Below are 21,583 nucleotides of genomic sequence, written 5' to 3'. Positions count from 1 at the left end.
CCACCTAGAGGGGTGGGATAGGGAGGGTGGGAGGGAGACGCAAGAGGGAGGAGATATGGTGATACATGTATACATATAGTTGATTCATTTTGTTATAAAGCAGAAACTAACATACCATTTTAAAGCAATTATACTCCAATAAAGATGACTTAAAAATAAATAAATAGGGTTTCCCTGGTGGCACAGTGGTTGAGAACCCGCCTGCCGATGCAGGGGACACGGGTTTGTGACCCGGTCCGGGAAGATCCCACATGCCGCGGAGCGGCTGGGCCCGTGAGCCATGGCCGCTGAGCCTGCGCGTCCGGAGCCTGTGCTCTGCAACGGGAGAGGCCGCAACAGTGAGAGGCCCGCGTACCACAAAAAATAATAATAATAAATAAATAAATAATGTGCAAGAAGCTACATAATTTTTGTCTTACTTTTTTTTTTTTTTTCCGGTAGAAAATGTCCCCATTTGGATGACATGATGAAATCAGTATGTTACTCTATGAAAGTCCTCCCTTAATATTAAAAAAAAAAAAGTTGTCAAATGTTAACATGAAATGTCTTCTAAAACCTCTTGCGTGCTTACTTAGGATCAACTTTGGAGAATTCACCACTACAGATTAAAAGTAATCTGAGGCCACCCACAAACACGCATAAATACACACACACATACACACACACACACACACACACACACACACACACACACACTCAGTTTGTGGTGCCACACTGGAAATGTTTGTTAATTTTTCATGCTTTATTGGGTCCCTTTAAATAACCTTGATACATATTTAAAAAGAAAAGAATATAAGGAATCCTATAGGTTCCCTCCCTCCATTTCAGATAAATTACATACACCTGGCTAAAGCCTAACATGGACCTCTCCTAGGGAGAATGGGCCCTAGGTTAACCAATTTGCCCTTAAAAAAGATTATTTCATATGTGTGGTCCCCAAAGGAGCATAAGACATGGGTAAATTTTGTTTTGTCTTGTTTTGTCTTGAGTTCTAAAATAAATTCTTTTAATGTTTCTGCTGTTGTAAAGTCACTGTAAGACATTAAACCATTCAGTAGTATTGGCTCCTTATTCTTGAAGAAATTAAGCAATGATTTTGACCAACCTCATATAATAAAAATCCACATGAGGCCATCCTTCCAGTCTGCCCTATCCTTTAGGCCTGTTCCCTCAGCTATGTGATCTCACCTCCCAGGCTTCTGGACAAGTGGGCATTCAGAAAGACTAAACTAAGTACTGTTCCATACATGTGGTAGAAAGAGTTTTAAAATATCTCATGCTCAATACAAACTATAAGCATATGGCTATGGAGGTAGATAGGAACTTCTTGCCTGTTACAATAAGAGCAAGAACTATTATTATTATTAATACATTTTTTATACATCTTTATTGGAGTATAATTGCTTCACAATGCTGTGTTAGTTTCTGCTGTACAACAAAGTGAATCAGCCATATGCATACACATGTCCCCTTATCCCCTCCCTCTTGCGTCTCCCTCCCACCCTCCCTATCCCACCCCTCTAGGTGGTCACAAAGCACCGAGCTGATCTCCCTGTGCTATGCGGCTGCTTCCCACTAGCTATCTGTTTTACATTTGGTAGTGTATATAGGTCGATGCTACTCTCACTTCACCCCAGTTTTTGAGTAGTTTATCTAAATAGCATTGTTCACAACCACAATGCAATTCTAATTCAATGCTCGCTCACATTTTATGACTGATCATATTTTATGACTGATCATACTATTAAAAACAAAAGTGGCCGTTGAGAAGTCCAATAACTCCTTTGTTGTGGTAGTGAGAAAAGCACTGGATCTGTGGTCAGAAGATCCAACTCTGCTGCTTACTGTGTGGCCATAGGCAAGATGCTTAAGCTCCCCAAGTCTGTTTCCTCATCTATAAAACAGGCATGACACCACCTACCTGACAGAGTTCTTTTGAGGTTAATCTTGAGATAGTTTATGATCTGGCTTCCACCCTACTTTTCAACTCTCATATCTAGCCACTTCCTCAACATGCGTCTTATATTCTGGTCACTTCAAAGTCTTTGAGATTCTCTAAAGGTGTCACCTTCATTCTTCCCCTTTGTTTTGAATGTCTACTTCCTCTGTTTACTCAGATAATATGAATTAATTCATTAACACTCAAGGAACCCTTCCCTGACCACCTCCAAGTTGAATCAGCTCATCCTCTAGGCCCCAAGATCAACCTGTACAAATCTTTATCCTAATATTTACCTGTTTATTGGTCCAACTCCCTGACTACTCTCTACACTGCCTGAATTCCTAAATTATGCCTTCCATCTCAACATGTGTACCTAGCACATGTAACCCATAGTGGGAAAAAAAACTGGATGATGATTAAATGAATGCATAACATAACACAGCAGAATTGAGCTTAGTTATTTGCGATAGAGTAGGAATTCAGTTTAGGTTCGCTGAGTCTGAAAAGTAAGCCCTCAGAGATGATGGGTCCTATGGTTCACCGCAATGTAACTTCATTTTCATGACTTAAACTTCTGACAAATAACCACCCGTGGTCCTGAGATAGGTTTTATAAAGAAAATGAAAAGCATCATCAAATGAACCCCACATATGGTCAGCACACTCTGTGAAGAATATTTTTTCTTGTTTGTATCAAGTTAGCATCAAGAACTTTCAGCTTACAAATCCCATGAAACAGGCAAACTGACACACAAGACTTCAATATACCACAAAGCTAAATTGTAAGCATGCTTTTCTCACGTTTCCGTGTGGTCACTGAATTCGATTGCTTAGCAGCAGTAGTTGAAGGGTTATATACACTTCCTGCTTTGGTCAGCTTGATTCTTTATTAAAACAATTATATCTTCCTGTCAAAAAATACATACTATGTTTCGAATAACAGTAAAGGCATAGGAAGAAAACTGATTCCAAATAGTCATCTTCTGTGGCTAAAAATTACAGAACAAACTACTCCCAACTTGCTATGTTATAATTAGAACTGTTCAAAAGGAACAAAAATTAGCAAGAAAGCAAGAAACAAATAAACCTTAAGAGTGAATCACAGTCCTTCTAGGTATAAACAAATGCATCATTGAGCTTCTTGAATTAGGGAACTAGTTGACAAAAGAGGCAGACTGCAGGCAGATGATTATGTGGGCAGAAATATGCAGGACAGGATTTAAAGGAGAGAAATTGGAGTCAGGTGAACAATTAGGTTAAAAATCTCCAGACACTAGGATTCTGGGGGCGTGTGGTCCACACCGTGCTGAATGAACTGTGTTTATAAACTGCCCCATCTCCAGACCTTGGAAAACGCAACCTTTTATGTACTTTTGAACACAGGATAATTATCTTAACTAATACTTTCTGTAGTGGGGATGAAATTTATATTCTACAACTCACTTTACTTTCTATCCCTGATTATATTTTCTTTATAAGCCTCATTCTTACTGATGGCAAAACAAAAATTTTTTAACTTGACAGTTAAAAGGAAATCATTCTTTTTCCTCTTCCTTCTTCCCAAGACGGTGTTGTCTGTGTGAAGAGGAGCAACTGGTTCCTTTATCCTCTGGGTTCTCTCTGGCTTCTGCTGAGATGTCCTGTAATTTGCCCAGTCTACTGGGACTCCTCTGCTAGTGACACTGATTTCCCTGGCTTGGATTTTTATGGTGTCAGGTTGGCACCCACTGTTGTTGACCATGGAGCTTGCCACTGTGCGTTGGTGGTGAGGTCTCCACGTTCTGCATCTTCCCTTTGGTCCACTGGTCCTCCCAGGATAGGGATAGTGGAGAGGGAATGGGGAAGAAGAAGGCTTCAGCTGATCTCTCTGCTGTACTGTGCAGGACGCAGGACTCCGGACTCCACCCACGTACCCTCAGCCTCTCCCAGCAGTCATTGGTCCTCTACCATTCCAGCGTCATGTTGGACATTTTGCCGGGACAAATGTTCTGCAACCTCCCAGGCTTTTCCCAAGTAAATGGGAGGACTGACTTTCAATGTTCTTGAACTCAGACACATCTATAAATATTTTACTTCTCCCCTCCCAGTTTCAAGATGCTACCTTAAGGTGGTAGGATACAGAGCTGAAGGTATTCTCTCAGCTTTCTTGACCTTCTTCTCTTTCAATGATTCTCTCCAGTACTGAGAGGTTTTGTCCCTCCCATGTTATGGGAACTTCCCATATGTTCTGACCTGTTCTCTGCTCCGCTCTGTTCTGTGTTCTGCTCCATGATCCCCACTCCAAATTCTGATTTATAAGAAAATCATAACACACATCCGTTTTTCTTCTTTCTCAAAGAAGAATGGCTTTTGCAAGCAAAAGGTGCTTACTTCAAGACTATCATCTTGCTATGGGTGTGACCAATTCTATTTGAAAGTTCAAAGCCGAATGATGACTGTATTTCTCTCAGCTGGGTCATTCCTTCCCAAAAAGTAATGGATATTATTGATTTAATGAGTTGGAAGACCCAAGGAACAAGTAGAAACTTGGGTTTATAAGTAATCTTGACCCACTATTTTAGTCTCTCCAAAATATCTTCCATGTGCATCTCAAGTCCAATATACAGTTCAGAAAAATTCCTTTATGTGAAGCTATATTTAACTTGAGCCATTCTTAACAGTTTCAATATAATTTAAAAATTACCCTTTTTCATACAAACTTTTCATTCATCAGAGAAAAGAGAACAAAAATAAAAATCACAGATCCTTTCTCATTAAGCAAAAGAATCTAAACTCTACTGGCCTGAAAGAATTTTCTGTTGTTAACGTTATGGGCAAATTACCGTGATGGAACGTGGTTCCTAATATGTAGAAATATAACCCATGACCAAAATATCACATACTCAGTTTTCATAAACATGGGTCTGATTTTATAATATTTAAGCCATTTTAAGTCTGAACCATTCCCAAATGATATTCTAAATAGCAATTTACACTGAAGTTGTCATAATCTTCTCTCTTTTGGGAAAATAGTCAATCAAGCAAGGAAGTCCACTCAAGGTAAATAGTAAAGGCTAACACTGATTATGCCCATTATGTGCCAGGAACTGTTCTAAGGGCATTAATGTACTATTTCTTCTCTTTCAAGGGAAGTATGCTCATTATGCTGACTCTACAAACTAGGAAATGAAGGCACAGAAAGGCTTAGTAGGTTTCTCAACATCACTCAGTGAATAAGCACTAGAGTCAGAATTTGAAGCCAGGCAAACTCACCCCTAGTCTTTACATCCAACCACTATTCTGTGCTGCCTCACAGGTAAAGGACATGTGGGGGGTCATTCAGTTTAAACTGCAAAAAGGAAAGAACTCGGCACTAAAGACTCTGCTGTCTTTACAAGGACAAAAGAAGGGACACTAAGATTCCATATTTAGAGCTGGCATGCAAAATAACTCCCAGAACCATATGTTTCATATGACCCAATCATTGGGTCTTTCATTTTTGATCATTTGACATTTTTAAGCATGAATCATCTAATGAAAAAATTACAGGGCTTTCTTTTGAACACATTGTTTATTTGTCACCAAGAGATCTCAGATATACTTTAAACAAATTCCTGCTATAAAGGAAAGACTACACACCCTCATGAATGGCACAATCCCAAAAAAGAAATTATTTAAAACAGCTCTGACACCTTTTCTAAATTTCCTACATTGTGAAATGACAGCAGTGTCTCCCTTCAACACTGCCTTCTAGTCAATGTACAAAGAAATAAACCAGCCCCACATGCTCATATTTGGTGTTTACTTTTCCGTCAGTCATCTAAAATGGGACGCGGGAAAAGGGACGTGTCTGTCTCTGTTAGAAAGAGAAGAAAAGTGAAGGAAAGGAAATCTAACGCAACAAGAGAGTTGCCAGATTTGAAACTGATTGAAAGAGTTTTGTGTCACCAAACATTTTTCAAAGACCTATCAATCTGCAACTCTTTTTATAAACCAACCTGTAATGACTGGTGTTTCCACACATTTTCTTCACACAGTTGCTTCTGCGTTTGGCAGTGCCTTTGATTTGAAAAGAATTTCAAACTTTAGATGATCACACAGAACCTTTTTGGCATCATGGAAAAGAATATTTAGATCATAATGACTTAAAGGAATGTAAGCTAGAGTTCCAAGTAGTTTAAACTTTCATTACAGAGATGCCGAAAGCCACATTGCTGTGCTTACAAGTATAAGTGATGCCACTTGTAACTCTAATTAAATGAGAATTAAAAAGGGTGAGGAAAAAAAGCACAGAGTAAAATTACTATTAATTTAAATGACAAATATACATTCTACAGTATATCAAATACCAAGATAGACCCAAACACCATCATAATGTTCCTATTCACATCTTCTGGCATCAAGGGAAGTCCACCTTGGAAAAACCAACAAACCCTTAAAATAACAGAACAGTGCCAGCACTAACAGTCGTACACTTAGTAATCCCTGGGAAAATTCAAAGAAAGTGGAGTAATGAAATTTGTCACCTGCTGACTGCTTTCTGCTGCTTCAGAAAACAAAGTGTACAGCAGACTGGGGTTCAGGATGTACAGCCAGAAGAGAATGGAATTCCTAACTGCAAAGTAACTGAATCCATTATGAATACAAAACTCATTCCCCTCTTCCCACCCCCAAAACCACTGGTTCTCAAAAATTCAGCCCACAACCAGCAGCATCAACATCATCTGAGAACTTGTCAGAGTTCTCAGGCCCCAACTAAGACCAACTGAATAAAAAATGCTGGGGATGAGGCCCAGTAACCTGTGTTTTCATAAACCCTAAAGATTATTTTAATGCACACTAAAGTTTGAGATCCACTGCCTTAAACATCACAACCTGATCAGTAAAAAAGTAGAGATGCCCTTCTTCAGTCTGATTCCTAATAGTAATAAAAATTACAATTATTGAGAGCTTACTATGAGCAAAGTACGCTTCATGACACATTACTTGTATCTGCTCATTTAATCCTTATGCAACCCTATTAACTACTAAACCCATGCAACTCATTAGCTAGACAGGACACCGTGAAACTAAGTTACTGAGAAAAGACAGTGCTATTATAAGAAGAATGAGTTTCTTGAACGTACATTTATCAATAGCAACAGAAGCATAAACACTAGGAAGCCTGAAAAGAAAATTCTTATGTAGCTTTAAAGAAACTTTCACTGGTAAAAAATCTTCATAAAAATTTGAAATTTCTCTTGATAGACGAACAGGTCGAGGTCTAGTTTTTTTCATCAATTAACTTCTTGAAACGGTTCCAGGCTGATATCCTTCATTATGGTCCAGAATGGGAACTGGACTGAGTCCAGCTAGCCAGCTGCACTGAATAGTTTGGTCACAAGTAAGATGGAAGATATTGCAACCAGATTGTTCTCAGGTCTGACCAGCACAAAGTTCAAACACCATCTTTTATGACCCTGCTCTCATCCTCTCAGCCTTGTATAATCGATGGATATTCTTAGCATCAGCAGTCAGGAAATATAAAGGAACTCAAGATATAAAACGTGATTGTGTCTAAGTGTTTAAATGACAGCTAAAATCAGGAAGTAAACAGCTGCCTCTTTTTTATTTCCTTATTTAGTTCTATTACCTCTTCCAGTAACCCAGGCTTGAATCTTTGTGTGTCTCCTTGAGCACTCCTCTTTCTTCACTCTCTCATCCAAATCACTAAAGCCTAAAATTATTTTGTTCAGACTCTTCTATGTCACTTTCTTTCCATTCCAACTTCCCCTACTTTATCTCAGGCTCTTATCACCTCATCCTAGAATACCAAAATGTTCTCTTAATCTCTTTGTCCCTTATATTTATTACGGAGACCACTGTCAAATAAAGGCGCTTTGAACATGATGCTTCCTTGCTCAAAACCCATCAGAAATACTCCATTACTGACAGGGTAAAGTCTAAACTCCTTAAACATAAATATAAACATCTTCACAGCCTGGCTCCAGCTTTATCTCCAACTGTTTCCTTATGTGAATCCTAAACACGAATCACAGTTCCATGGTCACTGTCTCTAAAACACGTCATGAATATTCCAGCAACACTTCTCCAGCCCCGGCCACAGCTTCAGACAAAAGATAATAGATGTAAAATTCCAAAGGGAGAATAGGCATTAAAGCAGAGAATAAAGTCTGTTTACTAGCCAGGATTTAATTATAGATTAGTGCTTCCAATTTGATTATTCTGCTATATGGAATTTACAACTGTTAGGAAAAAATAATAAGTGTCTAAAAGTCTAACAGAGGTCTTTGGTTAACCTACATAATAGCATTTGGATTAAATATTAAGCAAATGCTATTCCAGATGCCAAGGATAAACACATTTATAAGGGAAGAGGCTCCAGAGGCTCACTGAAGCACTCTCCTTTCTCTCTCTATAAAACTGCTGCTAGAGCCACAGTTCCTGGGATTTGACCAAATTCACTGCTGAAGGAATAGGAATTCCTATTTGCCCTTAGGAAATAACCCTCCAACTATCAAAACCATTCAACTGAGTCCTTCAAATATAACTATAAAAAACTAGGAAGAGAGGACATTCAAGATGGTGGAGGAGTAAGACGTGCAGATCACCTTCCTACCCACAAATACATCAGAAATACATCTACATGAGGAACAACTCTGACAGAACACCTACTGAATGCTGGCAGAAGACCTCAGACTTCCCAAAAGGCAAGAAACTCCCCACGTACCTGGGTAGGGCAAAAGAAAAAAGAAAAAAACAGAGACAAAAGAATAGGGACGGGACCTACACCAGTGGGAGGGAGCTGGGAAGGAGGAAAAGTTTCCACACACTAGGAAGGCCCTTCACTGAGGAAATGGGGGGTGGGCAGGGAGGGAAGTTTCGGAGCCACGGAGGAGAGCGCAGCACGAGGGATGCAGAGGGCAAAGTGGAGAGATTCCCGCACAGAGGATCGGTGCCGACCGGCACTCGCCAGCCCGAGAGGCTCGTCTGCTCACCCGCCGGGGCGGGCGGGGGCTGGGAGCTGAGGCTCAGGCTTCCTTCGGATGCTGGGAGAGGCCTGAGGTTGGCTGCGTGAACACAGCCTAAAGGGGGCTAGTGCGCCACAGCTAGCCGGGAGGGAGTCCGGGAAAAAGTCTGGAGCTGCCGAAGAGGCAAGAGACTTTTTCTTACCTCTTTGCATCCTGAGGCGCGAGGAGAGGGGATTAAGCGCACCGCTTAAAGGAGCTCCAGAGATGGGAGAATAAGCGCCTAGGGCAGAATCCCTGAAAAAGAATTCAAAGTAATGATAGTAAAGATGACCCAAAATCTTGGAAATAGAATGGAGAAAATACAAGAAACTTTTAATAAGGACCTAGAAGAACTAAAGAGCAAACAAACAATGATGAACAACACAATAAATGAAATTAAAAATTCTCTAGAAGGACTCAATAGCAGAATAACTGAGGCAGAAGAACGGACAAGTGATCTGGAAGATAAAATAGCGGCAATAACTAACGCAGAGCAGAATAAAGAAAAAAGAATGAAAATAATTGAGGACAGTCCCAGAGACCTCTGGGACAATATGAAACACACCAACATTCGAATTAGGGGGGTCCCAGAAGAAGAGAAATAGAAAGGGACTGAGAAAATATTTGAAGAGATTATACTTGAAAACTTCCCTAATATGGGAAAGGAAATAGTCAATCAAGTCCAGGAAGTGCAGAGAGTCCCATACAGGATAAATCCAAGGAGAAACAAGCCAAGGGACATCTTAATCAAACTATCAAAAATTAAATACAAAGAAAAAATATTAAAAGCAGCAAGGGAAAAGCAACAAATAACATACAAGGGAGTCCCCATAAGGTTAACAGCTGATCTTTCAGCAGAAATTCTACAAGTCAGAAGCCAGTGGCAGGAAATATTTAAAGTGAAGAAAGGGAAAAACCTACAACCAAGAATACTCTACCCAGCAAGGATCTCATTCAGATTCAATGGAGAAATTAAAAACTTTGCAGACAAGCAAAAGTTAAGAGAATTCAGCACCACCAAAGCAGCTTTACAACAAATGCTAAAGGAACTTCTCTAGGCAGGAAACACAAGAGAAGGAAAGACCTACAATGACAAACCCAAAACAATTAAGAAAATGGTAATAGGATACATACATATCGATAATTACCTTAAATGTAAACGGATTAAATGCTCCAACCAAAACACACAGACTGGCTGAATGGATACAAAAACTAGACTGTATATATGCTGTCTACAAGAGACCCACTTCAGACCTAGGGACACATACAGACTCAAAGTGAGGGGATGGAAAAAGATATTCCATGCAAATGGAAATCAAAAGAAAGCTGGAGTAGCAATGCTCATATCAGATAAAATAGATTTTAAAATAAAGACTATTACAAGAGACAAAGAAGGATACTACATAATGATCAAGGGATCAATCCAAGAAGAAGATAAAACATTTGTAAATATTTATGCACCCAACATAGGAGCACCTCAATGCATAAGGCAAATACTAACAGCCATAAAAGGGGAAATCAACAGTAACACAATAACAGTAGGGGCCTTCAATACCCCACTTTCACCAATAGACAGATCACCCAAAATGAAAATAAATAAGGAAATACAAGCTTTAAATGACACATTAAACAAGATGTATTTATTTGATATTTATGGGACATTCCACCCAAAAACAGCAGAATACACTTTCTTGTAAAGTGGTCATGGAACATTCTCCAGGATAGATCATATCTTGGATCACAAATCAAGCCTTGGTAAATTTAAGAAAACTGAAATCGTATCAAGTAACTTTCCCACCACAACGCTGTGAGACTAGATATGAATTTCAGGAAAAAAACTGTGCAAAATACAAACACATGGAGGCTAAAAAATATGCTACTAAATAACCAAGAGATCACTGAAGCAATCAAAGAGGAAATCGAAAAAAATCTAGAAACAAATGACAAAGAAAACACAACGACCCAAAACCTACGGGATGCAGCAAAAGCAGTTCTAAGAGGGAAGTTTATAGCAATAATACAATCCTACCTCAAGAAACAAGAAAAATCTCAAATAAACAACCTAACATTACACCTAAAGCAATTAGAGAAACAAGAACAAAAAACCCCAAGATTAGCAGATGGAAAGAAGTCATAAAGAACAGATCAGAAATAAATCAAAAAGAAATGAAGGAAACAATAGCAAAGATCCATAAAACTAAAAGCTGGTTCTTTGAGAAGAAAAACAAAATTGATAAACCATTAGCCAGACTCATCAAGAAAAAAAGGCAGTAGACAGATCAACAGAATTAGAAAAGAAAAAGAAGCAACAACTGACACTGCAGAAATACAAAGGACCTGGAGAGATTACTACAAGCAACTATATGCCAATAACATGGACAACCTGGAAGAAATGGACAAATTCTTAGAAAAGCACAACCTTCTGTGACTGAACGAGGAAGAAATAGATAATATAAACAGACCATTCACAAGCACTGAAATTGAAACTGTGATTAAAAATCTTCCAGCAGACAAAAACCCAGGCCCAGATGGTTTCACAGGAGAATTCTATTAAACATTTAAAAAAGAGCTAACACCTATCCTTTACAAACTCTTCCAAAATACAGCAAAGGGAGGAATACCCGCAAACTCATTCTGTGAGAACACCACCACCCAGATACCCAAACCAGACTAGATGTCACAAAAAAAGAAAACTAGAGGCCAATATCACTAATGAACATAGATGCAAAAATCCTCAACAAAATACTAGCAAACAGACTCCAACAGCACATTAAAAGGATCATACATCATGATCAAGTGGGGTTTATCCCAGGAATGCAAGGATTCTTCAATATACGCAAATCAATCAATGTGATATACCATATTAACAAATTGAAGGAGAAAAAACATAGGATCATCTCAATAGATGCAGAAAAGGCTTTCGACAAAATTCAACACCCATTTATGATAAAAACCCTCCAGAAAGTAGGCATAGAAGGAACTTACCTCAACATAATAAGGCCATATATGACAAACCCACGGTCAACATCGTTTTCAATGGTGAAAACCTGAAACCCTTTCCACTAAGATCAGGAACAAGACAAGGTTGCCCACACTCACTACTATTATTTAACTTAGTTTTGGAAGTGTTAGCCACAGCAATCAGGGAAGAAAAAGAAATAAAAGGAATCCAAATCAGAAAAGAAGAAGTAAAACTGTCACTGTTTGCATATGATATGATACTATACATAGAGAATCCTAAAGATGCTACCAGAAAACTACTAGAGCTAATCAATGAATTTGATAATGTAGCAGGATACAAAATTAATGCACAGAAATCTCTTGCATTCCTATGCACTAATGATGAAAAATCTGAAAGAGAAATTAAGGAAACAGTCAAGAAAAAGAATAAAATACCTAGGAATAAAGCTACCAAAGGAGACGAGAGCTGTATGCAGAAAACTATAAGACATGGATGAAAGAAATTAAGGATGATACAAACAGATGGGGAGATATATACACATATATACAATGGAATATTACTCAGCCATAAAAAAGAAACGAAATTGAGTTATTTGTAGTGAGGTGGATGGACCTGGAGTCTGTCATACAGAGTGAAGTAAGTCAGAAAGCAAAAAACATATACCTTATTTTAACGCATATATATGGAATCCAAAAAAAAAAATGGTTCTGAAGAACCTACGGGTAGGACATGAATAAAGATGCAGACGTAAAGAATGGACTTAAGGGCATAGGGAGAGGGAAGGATAAGCTGGGACGAAGTGAGAGAGTGGCATTGACATATATACACTGCCAAATGTAAAGTAGATAGCTAGTGGGAAGCAGGTACATAGCACAGGGAGATCAGCTCGGTGCTTTGTGACCACCCAGAGGGGTGGGATAGGGAGGTTGGGAGGCAGACGCAAGAGGGAGGGGATATGGTGACATATGTATACATATAGCTGATTCATTTTGTTATACAGCAGAAACTAACACAACAATGTAAACAATTATACTCCAATAAAAATGCTAAAAAGAAAACAAAACTAACAAGAATCACTAACTTTTAAGGGAAACCAACAGAGTGGTAAAAATGTTCCAAACAGAAGTAATCCCTCAGAAATAAGAATTTCTGAAACAGAAAGAACTTTTAAAAGGATTATAATTATTATAATCAGTCAACAAGACTAAAGAAAATATTTTCATGTTTCAAAAAAAACACTGTTCAAAGAAAGAAGAACAGAAAGAAAAGAGGAAGAGAAGGAAGACTAGGAAGAGAAGAAAGGAAAGAAATAATGAGTATTTCTGAAAATTAAAACAACTGTGACTGAAATGAAACAAATCAATAGATGAGTAAACATTAAAATAGATATTGATATGGATAAATATTCCATTAGTGATTTGGAAGATCATTAAGAACACTCCCAGAGTGTAGTAAAAAGGACAAAAAGTAGGCATTAGCAAATACACTAAAGTAAAAGACATAGGAATCAGCATTTGGCATAGGAAACCAAATGAGCATTCTTTACCAACAATTTGATGTCCAGAGAAACATATAGAAAATTATTAAAATAAATGAGTTTAATCATCCAGACAGAAACAATATCAACCTATAAAATCACTAGCCATCTTTCATGTGAGCAATCACAAATTAGAAGATGAAACCCTTAAAAATTTCATTCAGAATTCAAATAATACTCCCATGATAACTAAAAGTAATGACAAAGTACATGTACAAAACGTATTTTTAAAAAACTTTCAGTCTTAAATCCTTGAGAAACACCATACTCCTGGATGGGAAGATTCAATATTGTGAAAGTGTAAATTTGCCCCCAAATTAATCTATAAATTAAAGAAAGTCACTAATGTCATTCTAAAATCTATGTAAAATAGATTCATGAGATGGGCAAGAACATTTTTTAAAAAGAAAAGTTGGTCTAAATACTATGCAAATATAGTAATTAAAAACCAGCAACAGGGCTTCCCTGGTGGCGCAGTGGTTGCGCGTCCGCCTGCCGATGCAGGGGAACCGGGTTCACGCCCCGGTCTGGGAGGATCCCACATGCCGCGGAGCAGCTGGGCCCGTGAGCCATGGCCGCTGGGCCTGCGCGTCCGGAGCCTGTGCTCCGCAACGGGAGAGGCCACAGCAGAGGGAGGCCCGCATACCGCCTGTGCTCCGCAACGGGAGAGGCCACAGCAGAGGGAGGCCCGCATACCACAAAAAAAAAAAAAAAAAAAAAAAAAAACCCAGCAACAAACTAATCCAGGGATATACAGACTGAAAATTAAACAGAATAGAGAATCCAGAAAAAGATCCATGCATATGTGAAATTTATCATGATAATGATAATATTTCAAATCAGCAGGAAAAGGAAGACTACAAGAATAAATGGCACTGGGATATTTGTCTTTTCACCTGGGGGGAGGGAATAAAAAGTAAATTATAGTTTGATCTCACAACACAGACAAAAATTCTTGATATAATGAAGAGCTAAAAATAAAGCTAAAAAAATGTCAAAGGAAAAATGAATATGACTATCTTAATAACTTTGAGAGGGTAGGTCTTCTTACACAAGAAAAAGAAAAAAAAACAGGTGCCATAAAGGAAAAACTGACTTACGTGACCTATATTAAAAACAAAAATGTTGGGCTTCCCTGGCGGCGCAGTGGTTGAGGGTCCGCCTGTCGATGCAGGGGACGCGGGTTCGTGCCCCGGTCCTGGAGGATCCCACATGCCGCGGAGCGGCTGGGCCCGTGAGCCGTGGCCGCTGAGCCTGCGCGTCCGGAGCCTGTGCTCCGCAAGGGGAGGGGCCACAACAGTGAGAGGCCCGCGTACCGCAAAAAAAAAAAAAAAAAAATGTTCTATTTGACAATCAATCAATCAATCAATCAAAAAAAAAGCATGAATAAAGTTATAAGGGAAGCAACACTGGAGAAAAATTTTACTGTTTATAAATAGAAAAGGGGTTAAAATCTATAATATACAAAAGTTAAAATAAAATCTAATAGAAAAATAAGCATAGATTTTAGCAGTTAAGACAAACAGACATTTAAAAATACTCACTCTCGGGGCTTCCCTGGTGGCGCAGCGGTTGCGCGTCCGCCTGCCGATGATAGATTTTAGCAGTTAAGACAAACAGACATTAAAAAATACTCACTCTCATTTTTAATCTAGGAAATGAAAGTGTTAGTGCTAGTGTTTATACGATGCAAATGCCATCTCTTTTTGCCAGTCAGATTAGAGAAAGCTGCAAAGACTGATAATATCTAGTATTGGTGATGGTGTGGGAAAACAAGTATTCACTATTCAGTTTTGTTTTTCTTTTAACATCTTTATTGGAGTATAATTGCTTTACAATATTGTGTTAGTTTCTGCTGTATAACAAAGTGAATCAGCTATATGTATACATATATCCCCATATCCCCTCCCTCTTGTGTCTCCCTCTCTCCCACCCTCCCTATCCCACCCCCTCTAGGTGGTCACAAAGCACCAAGCTGATCTCCCTGTGCTATGTACCTGCTTCCCACTAGCTATCTATTTTACATTTGATAGTGTATATACGTCCATGCCACTCTCTCACTTAGTCCCAGGTTACCCTTCCCCCTCTCCGTGTCCTTAAGTCCATTATCTACATCTCCATCTTTATTCCTGTCCTGCCCCTAGGTTCATCAGAACCATTTTTTGTTTGTTTGTTTTTTAGATTCCATATATATGACTTAGCATTTTGATTGGAGTATAAATTAGCACAGCCTTTTGAGAAGCATTTTGGTGGTTCTACTAAAATTTAAATCATGCTTACCAGCTCAGCCAGAAATAATACTTCAAGGAATTTATTCTAGAAATACATGCACAAGTAAGCCAAGATAAATATGAAGATGTTCATTTTCTCACTATGTGTATCGTCAGATGTTTCAAGTCACACATGCACCATCTAAAGGAATTTGTCATTTCCATATACCAATGTGCATTCTTTGAAAATGATTAGATATTTAAATAATTTGTAAAAGTATAATTATAATATATAAATAATAATTGATGCTTTTACAACAATTAAAAGTAATTCTTTACAAAATGAGAATTGCTTACCATAGCATTGTTTACCACTGCACAATACCCTTAACCATTACATAATAAATATTTACATGGAAATTTTTTGTCCCTACTTTTCGGTACAAAGTGCAACTTTATTGTGTCCATTGAGTCAACAGAGGAATGGATAAAGAAGATGTGGTACATATATACAATGGACTATTACTCAGCCATAAAAAGGAACGGAATTGGGTCATTTGTAGAGACGTGGATGGACCTAGAGACTGTTATACAGAGTGATGTAAGTCAAAAAGAGAAAACCAAATATCATATATTAACGCATATATATGGAATCTAAAAAAAATGGTATAGATGATCTTATTTGCAAAGCAGAAATAGAGACACAGACGTAGTGAACAAACATACGGATACCAAGGGGGGTTGGGAGGAACTGGGAGATTGGGATTGACATACATATACTATTGATACTATATATAAAATAGATAACTGATGAGAACCTACTGTATAGCACAGGGAACTCTACTCAGTGCTCTGCGGTGACCTAAATGGGAAGGAAATCCAAAAAAGAGGGGATATATGTATATGTATAGCTGATTCACCTTGCTGTACGGTAGAAACTAACAAAACACTGTAAAGCCACTATACTCCAACAAAAAATTTTAAAAATTAAAAAAAATAATAATAATATTGGTTCTCTGGTATAGACCAGTACAGCAGGCAGAATAATAACCCCTCAAAGATGTCCATATCCTAATCCCCAGAACCTATGAATGTGTTATTTTACACAGCAAAAGGAGTTTCCAAGTGTGATGGGGTCAAGGAGATTAACCTGGATAATCCTGGTGTGATTACAAGGGTCCTTATAAGGGAAAAAGGGAGGCAGCAGAATCAAAGTGATGTAGTATGAGAAAGACCCAACTGGCCATTGCTGGCTTTAAAGATGGAAGGAGGTCGTGAGCCAAGGAATGTGGGCACTTTATAGAAACTGGAAAAGGCAAGGAAATGGATTCTCCTTTAGAGCCACCAACTGATTTTAGCCCAGCGAGACCTATTTCAGACTTCAGACCTCCAGGATTATAAGGTAATATATTTGTATTGTTTTAAGCCATTATGTGAAAATTTGTTTTAGCAATAATAGAAAACTAATACAATCAGATACTGTATTAGGTTATAAAAATACTAAGATAGCTTTTTGCCTTTGAGATCACAGTTCTTTCAGGGGAGGAAATAGATAGAAATTATAATTCTTAAGATAGATGTTAAATGTCAAGGTATAAGACTTTCTGATTCTTTTAAATTATGCATAATTTCATTATATCTGCTGATAGTCTCATGTTAGAAATCTGTAGATGTTCTAGATGTCTGCGTGTTAAGTAAAATTGATTTTGGGGGTTTGATAGTATTGATTGAAGGAAATAAAACTTACAACTTTGTTCTAAATATCTCAGTCATTGCTATTAGAACATTCTTCATGTCCTTCTGAATTCTATTGATAATGTTATAAATTATTTATTATTGAAATAGGGATAAAAAGGGCCATATTTTCTATACTTCATTGTCACCTTCACTTAACAGTTTGGCAGACATTAATTATGACACATCACTGAGCATTTATGCATAAAATAGCTTATGTAATAGATTTTGAATCCTGAAATTTTTAGAAAGCAAAATGTTTGTGTCAGTTGGAATTTCTTAAATGGGATTTAATCAATAAACAACATGGGAATTTACTACTGAGGAAGAGAATTGCTGGCATTGCCCACAGGTGTTTAGAGCCTCACAACAGTAGTGTGAACCCTTAGGCAGCAAAGACAGAAAATGCCTTGTAAATATGCAAATAGGAAGAACTGTTTTAGCTTGTAATTTGGGGGTTATTCCTACAGCACCAGCAAGTAGGCCTACTAATCAACCAAAATTAAGAGGGAATAGGGCATTTCAGTCTAGACACTCCCCTGATGGAAAATTTCAAATATTTATGAGATGTTTTCCTTTGTGGTACATTTAATATTTCCTACACCAAGTTTTCTCCAAATTAAATTGTTTCCATAAGACTTTCAATATCAGTTCGCGTCAAGTCAGAAGACAGAAATCATACTGTTTCTCTTTTCAGAGACAATCTAATTAGAAGAATTCTCCACCGAAGTTGTTAGCTAGGTAATTGAACAGATCAAAAGCGAACTCTAAGGCGTTCCAAAGGTAGCAACTACAGGAAGCTGTTACCACTCCTAGGACTAGGGGAAACAATAGTTAGAAATTGTTAGGGATTAACATATATACACAATTGATACTATGTATAAAATAGATAATTAATGAGACCCTACTCTATAGCACAGGGAACTCAACTCAGTGCTCTGTGGTGACCTAAGTGGGAAGGAAATCCAAAAAAGAGGGGATGTATGTACACGTACAGCTGATTCACTTTGCTGTACAGCAGAAACTAACACAACATTGTAAAGCAACTATGCTCCAATAAAATTTTTTTTTTAAATTAGAAAAAAAAAAGAAATTGTTAGAATTATCAAACTTAGAACCTGAGAGGATGGGGCCATGGAGCTAAAACTCAGATCTCTGAGCAGTGCTGGCGAATTAAAGTTGGTTTCTCTGAGACAGGACATTTTGAAGTTAATTCTGCAAGTGTTGGGAAAACCTCAAGCTTAATTCAGCTGCTGCCACCTGGAAGAACTTCTGCTGCCAGGGTGAAGAAGTGCTGTTGGGGTGATGATCATGGGAACCACAAATGAACCGGAGTCCCCGGAAAGAAAGCAGACAAAAAATAGGAAAGAGAAGGTCTTTCCTTCCTCTCTCTACCTTGCTGACTCCCTCTAGTGCCTCCTCTAAGAGTCCAACAGGGAGTCAGGTGGCAAAGTAGAAATGTGGTTTAGAATCCCAACTCCAGCCTCACCAAGCAGTATATAGAGAAGGGCGGATATGCAGCTGAGAAACGACTTACTAACTGGTCCACTGCTTTTGACAACTCCTATCCGTGAATACCTTTTCAACAACAACGACAACAACTTTACTCAATGTTTCCAGTTAAAAAGCTGGAACTATTCTTAGTGAAAATAAAGACATGCTTTCTCCAAACTCAGTGGAGACAAAAATCTCAAAAATCATGGTATCCATCCCTGTGCAACATTTATTCCCCAAAATGAGTCAATCCCCTTTGAATTTTCTCTTACCTAGCATTAAATGGAAAATAATCTCTGAAGAGCTATAAATTAAGAAAAAGAAAAAGACAGAAGAAAGTTAATATATACAAATATATATGTATATTCGTACAAACATGAAAAACAAGCAAAGAGGAAAATATACATAGCTGCTACAGTCACATTTATGTAACTGGTCAGGAACCTGTCACTGATGTTTATAACTTCCTTTTTTCACTATCTATTGAACATGGAAGTACTAAGAGGCTCCTAAGAGAATGCCCTGGGTTTCAGACGTAGTTTCCCCCTGCCCCCATTGTGTGGTACCAACTCTATTTTCCCTTGGTATTCAGGATCAATTACCCCAGCCAGCATTAACCACATTGGTTCAGCGAAGCCTGTTGCTGAAGCGGGATTCAGAGAATCCCCAAATAGTCAGGCGGCAGTCTCATCTTCCATGCAACGAATTATTACTGCATCACCTGGTAGAGGCATTCTTTCCTTGGGAAACGAGATCATCAAAACAGCAGAGCTTAAAGTGGTGGAGAGAGCAGCAAAAATTCTGAGAATGTATATTATTAGATATTATAGTAATTTATAATGGTATCTACTTACAGAACTCCATGGATTATTCAAAGATATGTGAACTCACCCAGCAACAGTGAGTGATACATAGGAGACACTAAACAAATAGTAATTAGTAGCAGTGACAATAGTAGTAAGTATAATAATAGCTTACATTTATTAGGCCTTACTGTGTACCAGATACTGGACTAAGAAATATTTATGTTACGTCTCATTTAATCATCCCAACAACACTACGATTGCCAAGATTATAGTCACCATTTTACAAATGAGGAAACCAAGGCTTAGAGAAGAGTGACTTGTTCAAGATTACACAACTAGTGACAGAGACAGCTACTGATTCCAAAAGCCATGTGCTTGATTAGTAAGGAAAGAGACGGGAGAAAGGGAGGGAGGGAAGGAGGGTGAAAACAAGAGACGGAAGTCCTTGAAATTAAATTGTTCAATTAGTAATGGCAATACTTTTGATCTTAAAGACTGTGCAACAATAAATTCACATGTACCCCACACTTAAATGCAGAACAAGTGAAACAAGAGAATTGCTTCTATCCTGACCACTACCAGTTTTACTTTCATCATATTTTCCCTAATCTAGGTTTTTCACCTGTATTCCTCAGAGCACGACAATTCCAGGTATTTTAAATCCTTTATCCACTCTTGCAACAAAATTATTTACAACTTCCGGGTCGAAATCTTGTTTTAGAACCAAAATATTAGCAATTATAACTGAAGTTATCCAATCTGAAGTATAACTACAAGAGAATGTGTTGCCTTTATACTTTTCCATCCTTTCTCCTGCCATGTAAATTGTGGTAATAAACACCTCCTTCAGCGACTCTGCCGCGGCACAGGAGTGAGGTATCAACTTCTAAGGGCAAAATGATACCCTTGATTCAAGTTCTTTTACCTGGGATACTTTGGTCCACAAACCGGAAGTACTAACAGAAGTGAGAGCACAGATGGGGTGGCGAATTCCTCATCTCAAATTTGGTTTGTACAGACCAGGAATTTGTTCTGTTCTCCTTCCTAATAAGCAAATGACTTGAAAGAGTCCTAGTTGTTTAAATTTTGTAACATTTTCTTAAATATATAATGACTGATATTTTTCCAGAGTCCTTTCATATCCATTATTTCACTTGATCTCATGATAACCTTGGGAGATCAATATTATCACCATTTCACAAATCACAAAGCTGAGGTTTACAGGGGTAGACTTACTCAAGATTGTAGGACTGAAACTCAGATTTTCTCACCCAAATTTCTTCCAAACCATGAAAGCCCCTAGAAAGTTTAACTTTAATCGGCACCAGAATTTCTTCAACCTGTCTCATCTCTAGCCTTTCTAATTATATCAACACTATATGCTGACAATTATACGCATTTTAGTGTTGTAAGAATATTATGTCTCTCTTTTTAGTATTTTGTTTTTATTCCACATGTCTAGGAAACTTGCTATTGCTATCCCTCCCTAAATACGAATTGGGTGACAATCCTAATTTGGACTTTTCTTTTTCTTCTAGCTCAGTAAAAAAATTCATTTTGATTATTCTTTCTGTCTATATTAAGTAAGCCGATTTCCCACTTTTTATTCCCAAACTTTAAAATTAGAAGCTATTCAGTGGTTTTTCAACAAAGTTGAAGTTTGTTGGACACCTTTACAAATCATCCTAATTCTGCACTAGAGTTTCATCAAATTCACACTGTCTCTGTCTTGGCAATGGTAAGCCTCCCCTACTGGAAGGAAAATCCATTTGTATTATCAAGCAAAATAATTTGTTATTATAAGCGAATAAAACTTATCAATAGACTGTCATCATTTATGGATTGACCCCATTATAACACTTTTTATTATAAATTCTACTCTTCTAACAATTTATTTAAGAGATTTAACT

The 21,583-nt window shown here is 37.9% G+C and overlaps 1 protein-coding gene and 1 long non-coding RNA gene across 17 annotated transcripts in view; both read right to left on the bottom strand.

Moving 5' to 3' along the window:
• Window positions 1-21,583, bottom strand: part of SUGCT (succinyl-CoA:glutarate-CoA transferase) — an 806,218-nt gene that overhangs the window by 442,548 nt on the left and 342,087 nt on the right. The gene's annotated exons all lie outside the window — the stretch shown is intronic.
• On the bottom strand, window positions 5,964-9,151 carry LOC129392146 (uncharacterized). The gene is made up of 3 exons (XR_008617473.1): window positions 9,094-9,151; window positions 8,596-8,650; window positions 5,964-5,979 (listed from the first exon to the last, which is right to left on the bottom strand). It is a non-coding gene; the product is annotated as an uncharacterized lncRNA (long non-coding RNA).

The sequence above is a fragment of the Physeter macrocephalus genome, chromosome 5 (genome assembly GCF_002837175.3).
Source record: "Physeter macrocephalus isolate SW-GA chromosome 5, ASM283717v5, whole genome shotgun sequence".
Lineage (NCBI taxonomy): Eukaryota > Metazoa > Chordata > Mammalia > Artiodactyla > Physeteridae > Physeter > Physeter macrocephalus.
This window is presented reverse-complemented; position numbering and strand designations above follow the sequence as displayed.